At 51.3% G+C, this 9,673-nt stretch overlaps 1 long non-coding RNA gene across 1 annotated transcript; it reads right to left on the bottom strand.

The window, feature by feature from the left end:
- Positions 1 to 473: 473 nt before the first annotated feature.
- LOC123612646 (uncharacterized) lies at positions 474 to 8,237 on the bottom strand. The gene is made up of 2 exons (XR_012507720.1): positions 4,852 to 8,237; positions 474 to 4,546 (listed from the first exon to the last, which is right to left on the bottom strand). It is a non-coding gene; the product is annotated as an uncharacterized LOC123612646 (long non-coding RNA).
- Positions 8,238 to 9,673: the final 1,436 nt, after the last annotated feature.

The raw sequence follows: 9,673 nt of genomic DNA on the forward strand, positions 1-9,673 counted from the left end.
CCAATGACAAGGCCAAGAATGACAAGGGGCGCCCTCAAGCCTGGTTTACACCAGGGTTCACATCCGTCTGGGTGCCCGGACCTGCAGTATTGGCAGCCCCACCTCCTGGACACCCAGCACTTTTGTTCAACTTGCACCACTCCTACGACCCCCCATCCCCGGGTCCACAGGCCGGGAGTGGGGCTGACCTGCCCGCAGAAGGAGGCGGGCGGTTCAGGCCCAGGACCCCACAGCCCAACCTGCTGGAACGCTGCGCGTGATGAACGTAGGGAGGGGAGGGGAGGGGAGGGGAGACACGACTAAGAGCGCTTTTCTTGGGAGCTGAGTGACCACGCCACCCCCGGCTCTTGCTTGGGGGCCAGTCTCACCCACTTGCTTTTCTGTTGCCTTCCTCCTGTTTCCCAAAAAGGGGAAGGGAGGGACCCCCGTTCTTGTCTTACCCGAAAGATAAGAATTCAGACAGGAGATGCCAGTGAAAGATTTTGAAGGTTTTATTTGGCAAAGGCAAGGGCACCTCCAAGATCGGGAGGCGGGCTGCTCCGGGGCGGACAGCAGTGGCCTCTGCCCCTTCTCTCACGCCCTTCCTTAGACGTGGCCTCCGGACTGACTGGCAGCTCTTGCCCCGGGAGGTCTTAGTCATGCCTGTCCCCTTTTGCACACGTCCTTACCCATGATGCACACAGAAGGGCCCACGGGGAGGGGCCTAAACCGCAATGCTAATCATATTACAGTGAGCACTGGGTCGTGTCCAGTCAGATTCTTCCGGCTACCGCGCATTTGCTGCTGTCAGGTTCTAACCAGCTTCTCGCTGGCGCCCAGTTAGAGGAAATAAAGCCCCTTTAAGCTGGTGGTGGGCGCAACGCCATCTCCTGGGCCCTCCTCCTTCCCCTCCACCTGTCCGCCTGGTGCCCCCACTTGTCTAACCACCTAACACTTCCTCCATCTCTCCTCTCAACTCCCCCTCCCTTCCCTATGTTAGCGGCCCTACCCCTGGCCTGGACCATATTAATAAGCCTTAGTGTCCACGAGCCTCTCTTTCCTCTCCTCTCCTGCCCATGCAGTAGGCCAATGGCCCCTTGCCATGCCCTCCCGACCCCCTACTTCCCAGAAGTCCACAGCAGCTCTCTGGGGGTGGGGGGTGGGGGGGGGGTCAGTGGGCACATGCCAGCCCCACAGGATGACTGCACCCGTCACGGAGGCCCCACCCTGCTTCCCGGCAGTGGGATCAGACACAGATGTTCCAGACCATTGATTGAAGAGACATGGAGGTGGGGTCTTCTGGAAGCCTCTGGAGAAGGTTGTCCTTGGGACACCACAGGGGGGTGGGAAGAGACAGTGCCTCCCATTTCACTGCACTGCTGCCAGCGGGTGTGGTGCCGGGACGGTGCAGGCAGCTTATGGGGAGCCCGCCTCCTGCAGCCAACATGCCGGGGACGATGGAGAGAACCCACGTTCTTAATGATGTTGCAGGTGATGAATGAATCGACTCTGGAATCACTCTGACAACAGAATTTACAATGCGTGAGAAAATACACTTCTTTTTGTCACTGAAGCCATTTTGAATTTATTTGCATGTTACTTGCAGCTAAAGTCACCCAAGCTTAAACAAGCTTTGGAGGGCCTGCCACCTGACGAAACAGCCCAAACCTGGAACCTTCCCTCCACCTCGCACGGCCTCTACCCCACAGAGTCTGCTGGAGGGGCATCTGTACCGCCCACCAAAGCTAGCACATTCCCTACTCCCCCCCCCATACAAGGCATCTGCCTCGACCTCTCACTTTCTCCCACCGTCTCCAAATATACTGCAAATTCTATTTAAAATGGAATCACCGAACTTCTGCTTTGAGTAACGATGAAGCAGGTCATTTGAAGTAAAACTCCTGTTGAGGTCAAGATAAAAACTGAACACAAAATGCAAACGTGAGTTTGTGAGCCTCAGAGAGCTTCAAGTCAAGTCAAGAATTACTGAGCTGGATCAGAGTGAAGACGGAAGCTTTCTCCCAGCATGTTTTCCAGTTCCAGGGAGGCGGCTGGGAGAGAGGGCAGCACATTTCATAGACTCAGAGTCGTCACTGAGGTTAAGGTATGAGCAGAATGTGAAGCTAAGGAAAAGCCGGTCTGGGCGAAAGAAAATTCTTTTCACTAAGTGGCGCTAGGTCAGCTGGAGATGCACATAGAAGTAGAAGAAACCCGTGCAGCCTCACTCCGCACACACATTTGTAGGTCTCCATGCGAGAGGCAACACAATGCAGCTTTCAGACAAAAATATGAAAGGCTGTTTTGTTGAACATGGGGTAGAACAAGCGTAATCAAGCAAGATGCCAAAAGCGCTGCCTACAAAGGGAAAGACTCGGTCCATGGTCCTACGATAACCCTAAGACCCTCTAGCATCAAAGACACCAGCAGGAAGGGAAAAGATAAATAAAGCGGTGTGGAGAGACACCTGCAGGGAATTGTCCTACAAGGGGCTCCTTCCTGCTGTACGCAAGGGTTAATTAATAGCAATTAATTAGGAAAATGACAGTCAAATTGAAAATGGAGAGATTTTAGGTGGATAAATCCATGAATAGATACTCCAGTTTACTGATAATTAAGGAAAGTTAAAGTCACCGTACGATGGCCCTATACACGCCAGAATGGACCGAAATGGAGAAGGTGGACAGCACCCAGCTTCGGTGTGGAGTGAGCGGACAGAGCTCTCACGCTGCAGTAAGAGCTTCCATCAGTACCTCTCTGGAAGACAGCTTGGCATCCTTTATTGAAGCCGAGGACGCTAACGACGTAGGACCCAGCGGATGCAGCTACGTATGTTCTCAACAGAACTGCTTGGACACGTGCCCCAAGAGGTTCACGCAATGACACTCACTGTAGCGGTATTTGTTACAGCCCCAAACTGAAAGTAGCAAAGTGATGTCAAGAATAGAAATGTCCTCACAAGGTGCTGGGCTAGACAGGAAAGAAAAGGAAGGAGCTAAATACAGCAAGCCAGATACAGAAGGACACTTCCCGCGTGCTTTCGTTGAGATAAAAATCACACCCAGCAAAACTAAGCCACAGAGTTCAGTTGCTAAAGGAAGCAAGGAAGTGATTTCCATCGAAGTCAGGATAATGGTCGCCTTTAGGGACAGAGGCAAAGGAGGGGTCCCCCAGGAGAGGCAATGCTGTCCTTCTTGACCTGGGTACCAGTTATGTACGTATTTACTTGGTAACACGCGATCGTTCTGCATCATTTTCTGGTTGTGTTTTACGTTTCGCAGTAAAAGGAAGATAAAGGAAAATTTGCATCAACACCATTCAGTGAAGCTGTGCGGACTACGTTGCCCAGCTTCTTAACTCTCCTCACAATCTGCCTGAAATATTTGAGTTATTTTGAAAGAAAGAAAACTCTACTGTTCTGGGATCTAAGAAATTTTGTTTGCTGCTTTTTGTTTCAATGCTAAGGGCTGTATTAGGAAAGAAAATCCATCAGACATTTGATAAAGATTATTAGTCCTCAGACAGGGACACAACCGGCGTCAACAAGCAAGATCAGTAAGACGAAGGAGGGTCAGCTCTGCTTCTGATTTGGGACAAGTGGTCTCAGTGACAATGACTAGAATAAACGTCCCTGAAATGTTCCCTCAAAGGATTTTCTTCCGTTACCTGTGATGCAAGAAGGCAGAAAAGAGCGAGTGGAGACACCGAAGCACTGCGAGTGAAGGCTTTCGCGGGCCTCCCAACAAGGAGGCCAGAGCTGCGGGGGGACGCCCTCCTCGGTCTAACCAGGGAAGCCAGAGGGACAGAAGCTAGACTTGACAGCTAGGTGGGCAGCGATGACGAAAGTGGCTGCCGTGTGTTTAAAACCAGCCTGAGAGCAATGACCTGAGAACAAGACACTGTGAGACGCACGGAAGGATGGCTGCAAATCAAACACGTGTTGCAGAGACGGCTGGAGGTCACAGCAGAGGACGGGCTGCGAGCATGGCCTGTTTCACCGCGGGACTAAGACGGAAGCAAAACCAGAGTGACGAATACATAACAGGATGCCACAGGAGGTGAGAGGCGGCACAGGGTTGGAGAATGATCATTGAGAGGGGAAGGTAGCTGCAGTTTTCCTGACATTGTAAACATGCTGGCTTCTTCATCTTGGAGAACCAGGAATCAAGAGAGATTGGCAAAACTGATGAATGACTTAAAAGAGAAGTAAGCTTTTATAAATGCAAAGGGAAACCTTAAAACATAATTAAATAAGAAAAAATACCGTATGATATCATTCATACGTGGAATCTATGCAAACTGCCTCTGCCCCCTTAGACAGTCACAGTCAACTGGACAAGGTGAGAGAGGCTCTTCGTGAAAAGGGATCACGCTATGGAAGTTTACAGCAAGTGTTTGCCAAACTTATTTGAGCAGAAAACGCACGTTGACGAGCACCTGTGGGGGGAGGCACGCCGTCGTCTGGCTGCAGGTGGGATCCGCAGAGGAAGCCGTGAACTTGACAGCCGGATGCACCTGGGTCCAGACCCCAGCCTTGCCACTGGCTACGCATGGGCCCCAGTTCCTTCACCTAAAAATTAGCCGTCATATTACCTCCCAGCTAGGGTTAGTGTGAGGGTGGGTGGAAGACGAGGGAGAGAGCGCACAGTGTGACATGTAATGCAAACTCAGTGCAAGGGCACGGGCGGGGCGTCACCTAATCAGAGCCCAGCGTGCCAGTCTGATCAACAGTTTGCGTCAGGCGTGGTGAAGGACTCCTCCGGGGACCCCTTCCGTGCCGATTTTGCTAGTGCCGACGGGCTCTGCCTCGGGCCACTGAAATGCTTTGGGATGGACTGGGAGAGCCTGGTTCAACTCATTCTGCCCGATTCTCACCTTAAGATGTTGTGCCGTAGAAACCCCAAGGACAGCGCAGACCCCACGTGGCTTCAGGCTGAGCATCCCGGGGGCGCAGCCGGTGGCCTGTGTGCGGTGAGACACAGAGCTTCCTCCTCCTCACTCCGGGTGAGTCGGGTGGAGGTGCGCTCAGCTACCGAGGCGGCGTTGGTTGGCCCTTTGCAGGGTCTGGAGCTCGGGGACGATCTTCTTCAGCTCCGTGGGGCCCTGGTTTAGAGTCTGGGAGCCCCGGTTGGGCTTCCCATATTCGAGAGATGCCTTAGGCAGTTTCAGGGCATCTGCTCTGACGGTCTCCTTGACAACCCCTGGGAGCCCGGAGTGAGCAAGCGACAGGCCTGCCGGCAGGGGGGCCATCCCCCTGGAAGAGCCACCCCTGCCTGGCTCGCAATCAAAGGCTGCGCTCGGCACCCGGGAATCCCGCCAGCCTTTTACGCAGGTACCAGCAGGCTTGTTCCCGCCACAGCAGCGGCCCTGCTGGCAACTAGCAGTCACCCCTGGTGTCTGTCTAACGCCCACGAGGTCCCTGAGAGGAGTTTTGTGGTTCCCATTTTGCAAATAAGCGAGAGACAGAACTTGACCAGAACAATCACCACAAAGAGGAAAGGAAGAGGAGGGAAGGGAGGAGAAAGGGAAGAGGGACAAAGCTGCCGCTCTGTATTAGATCACAGATGTTAAAAAACACTGGCGGCTACTGTTACCGTCTCCCGCCTCAGGGGCAGAGTCTGAGACAAGAAAGAATTTGCTCAGAATGCCCTGGAGGACGTTGCCACCGCTCCCCAGACGCCTCATTTTTCTAATTTCCCCTTAGATGGCCGACAGCTTGAACGAAACCACAGGAGGACAAGGCCACGTGGCCACGTGGGACCCGACCACCAGCCTCCTTTCCTGCTTCTTCACCGGCCTCAGAGGATGCCTAAGGCTCTTGAAACCAAATCGTCCATTTTGGGGGCCTTTTGAGCTACCAAATATGGATAAAGAATTAACAAGTAACCACCATCCAGTGTAGGAAAGATAGCTCATTTTAAAGCAATAGCAAAGAATTTGCATTGAGTACAAATTAAATGGTTTTGTTTGGTTCATTCTAAAAACAGAAAACTAGAAAGTGGTGTCTGATGGTTTGTAGGTGCAAAGAAAACAAATCGTTCTCGGGCAAAACTATCTTCGGCCAGATTTTATGGCCGACTCAGAAATTCTTAAAGGGCAGAAGGTGTTAATACGATGGTGATGACTTGGAGCTGTTTGCTGCGCTGCCCACGCCAGCTCTGGGCTGAGTTTCTCATCAAGGAGCAACCCTGCACGCTATCCAAGGAGGGCAAGGGCCCACTGCTGCCTCATCATGACATGACACCCTGGTCCCTCCATGCCCTGACTCACCTGGAGATGTCCACAGGCGGTGACATCACGGTCTCAGAGCAAGTGGGGAGACGCCCATGGCCAGGGGATGGGCTGGCTGTCACCTGCCCCGCCCCCAGCCTCTGAGCTCATCTTTCTGTGCACACAAAGAGCCAGCAAGTCTCAACCAAATTTAAAAGGGGCATCTCTTAACCTGCCAGTGTGAAGTCATTTTTCTCTCGGAGCTCAGTCAGTCCCACAGCTGCATCACAGGAAGTAGATAATGACAATGATAAACACTAGAAAATGGAATCACATTGGGATGTAGTCCCGGGCGATTCTGTTATTTGCTTTACTGTCCCAGACGTTTCCCAGAGGGACACGCGTATGTTCCCTTAGATGCAAACAGAATAATGGTTCCCATTTATTGAGCATTTGCAATGTGACAGGCAGCCTATACACACTTCCCCTTCCATCCTGAGGCTAATTTAACCAGTAAAGAATAGCGGAGACTGTTCCATTCTGTTTTACAAATGAGGACACAGAAGCCGAAGGAAGTGGAATAATTAACAAAATCTCCCAGCTAACGAATGAGATTCAAGTACCAGCCTTTCTGGCCCTCAGACCTCCTGCCAGGCGCTCCACCTGCATGCAGCCTGCCGTCCAGCACCAAAAGCAGCCCACAAGCCACGCCCACCCGGCCAGGCCTCTGCTTCAATTCCCGCCTCCTGGGAGAAGTGTTCAGCCTTATAGAGTTTCTCCAAAATGCTCCACTTTGTTCAGATCAAGACCACCACCGAGAGAGGTTAAGAACTTACTGCACCAAGAATCGTCAAAATGTTCCCTCTGCTATATAGTGTATATAAAATATAGACTATATATAAAATGGATAAACAGCAAGGTCCTACTGTATAACGCAGGGAACTGTATTCAATTGTAATAGACTATCACAAAAAAGAATCTGAAAAAGACTATATAAATGTATATATATATATGAATCACTATGCGTACACCAGAAATTAACACAAAATTGTAAACCAACTATAATTCAATTTAAAAAAAAGACCAATCTGCATTAGGAGTAGTGAATGTAACAGGATGGACTGTCCCTAGGATTTCATTCGTATGGACATGAACGTATCCAGACAGCAGTTTTTCTCTTACGTGGCTCATCCTACCTGCCACAGGTAACTGTATGTGCTCGTTCACATACAGCAATACTTTCACATAAACCCAGCTTCCTAGAAACCTGGTGTCCCCTTGGTTGATCAATGCCCCCGCAGAACAGCCATCAGAACGCGCAGTCTGTGTCGCGACGACCTGCATTGTCCTCACTGCCCAGTGGACAGGGAACAGGGGAAGAAGCAACACACGTGGAGGGAAAAGATGCTGGGGGGTCAAGGCTGCAGGTTTTCAGGAAGCCAGGAGCTTCTGGGTCTGAAGCAGTGATGGAGAAAAGCTTCACGGAGCCCTTCAGCTCCCAGGCCGGGGATGTTCAGCTCTGGGTGGGGGTGGGGGACCTCTGGGTACCCGTCCTGCTGGTTGGTGTGGTCACTGTCACTCAGCTCAGAGCCAGGCTCGCTGACCTTGCGTCCTCTGCCCTCGGAGGCCTCTAGCCTCTCACCCGGGCATGAACTGATCTAATTCCCTTGGCAACAGGAACACACTCACAAATAAGGTGACCTGCCCGGGTCCACAGGACTCCATCCTGCGACGGTTCCTCAGGGGAGATGGGTACGAGAAAAGCCACATCATCGGCAGGAATATTGCAGTCTTGCTCTCTAAAATGACCCCCACCTTAAAACAGATCTGTGAAAACTGGGGGTGGGCTTGTGCTAATTTCAGTACAGCAGCAACTCTAAAGGAAAGGCAGCCTGGAGGCAGGGGAGCACCCTTGGCAGCCTCATCTGCCATCACCACCACCGGCCGGTTGGCACCACCCGCCGGCTTTCGATCCCAACTGCCTGAATTGTGGGCGCAGCCGACCAAAGGGAATCAAATGCAAAGCAAATCCATCCAGCCGGGATCCACTCACTTCCTTCTCTGCTGCCCCCCCCCCCCGTTTCTTTCTTTTGTTTTAAACAGGAAGCTAGTGCTGCAGCCACTGCTGCAAACCCCGTGGCCTTCTTGATACACTGAAAGCCAACTGGTGTGTGCAGCTGCAAGGCCCTGTTTCACTGCCGGTGGGACGCAGATGGTCCGGCCACTGTGGAGGACAGTCTGGCAGCTTAACAAAATGAAACATGCTCTTATCCAGCAATCATATTCCTTGGTATTTGCCTAAAGGACACAAAGACATGCCCACGGGTGTTTATTGCAGCTTTACTCATGATTGCCAAAACTCAGAAGCAACCGAGATGTCCTTTAGTGGGTGAAGGGACACACAGACGGTAGCTCATCCAGACAGCGCAATATTATTCGGAGCGAAAAAGAATTGAACTATCAAGTCATGAGAAGACGTGGAGGAATCTCACATACACGTTACTAACTGAAGGCAGCCAGTGTGAAAAGGCCACGTACGGTGTGATCTCAGTTCTGTGAATTCTGGAAAAGGCAAAACTATGGAGACAGAAAAAAGATCAGTGGTTGCCAACAGTGAGGGCCGGGGGACAGATGAATGGGGGGGGCACAGGGGATTTTTTAGGGCGGTAAAGCTGTTCTGTAAGATGCTATAATGATGGATACACGTCATCAGATACGGGTCCAAACCCACAGGATGTACAACACCAAGAGTGAACCCTAACGTAAACTATGGGCTCATATCAATGTCAGTTCATCCGTTGTCACACAGGTACCGTCTGCGGGGGATGCTGACAAGGAGGGGTGCCCTGCATGTGACTGCAGGAGGCCTGCGGGGCATCTCTGTACCTTCCCCTCAATTTCTCTATAAACCCCAAACTGCTCCCCAAAAAATTGTCTTTAGAAAAAAAAGTCAAACGGTGGATTCAGGAATCGGGAATAAGCGGTTGAGTTTGGAGCATGTGGTTTTTGGAGTGAGAAAACAGAAAGTTGCAGGAAGAACTAGCAGTCAGACCTCTCTTGAATCCTTTCTTTCTCTTCTGCAGACACAGAGGAGGAAGGAGAGAAACAGCCTGGAAAGGCCCGGGGCCCGTGGTAAATAGAAGCCGCCTGTGGGCCAGTCTCAGGCCTGAGCGGTTTCCTCATCGGGGTGGGAGCGCCGGCCGAGGCGACAGGATGAAGGAGCCGTTTCACAGCCATTGTCCCCAGTGATGGAAAAATATGTGCCCTTAGTCCCTCGAACTAAGTCTGAAAATGCAGCTAAGTGTGTGTGTGTGTGTGTGTGTGTACACGTATATATATATTTTTTAATTGAAGTATGGTCAGTGTACAATGTTGCATCAATTTCCGGTGCACAGCGTGATGCTTCATTGTTTTCAGATTCTTTTTCACCACAAGTTACTACAAGATGTTGAACATAGTTCCCTGTGCTGTACAGTATAATCTTGTC

Source organism: Camelus bactrianus, chromosome 6 (genome assembly GCF_048773025.1).
Source record: "Camelus bactrianus isolate YW-2024 breed Bactrian camel chromosome 6, ASM4877302v1, whole genome shotgun sequence".
Lineage (NCBI taxonomy): Eukaryota > Metazoa > Chordata > Mammalia > Artiodactyla > Camelidae > Camelus > Camelus bactrianus.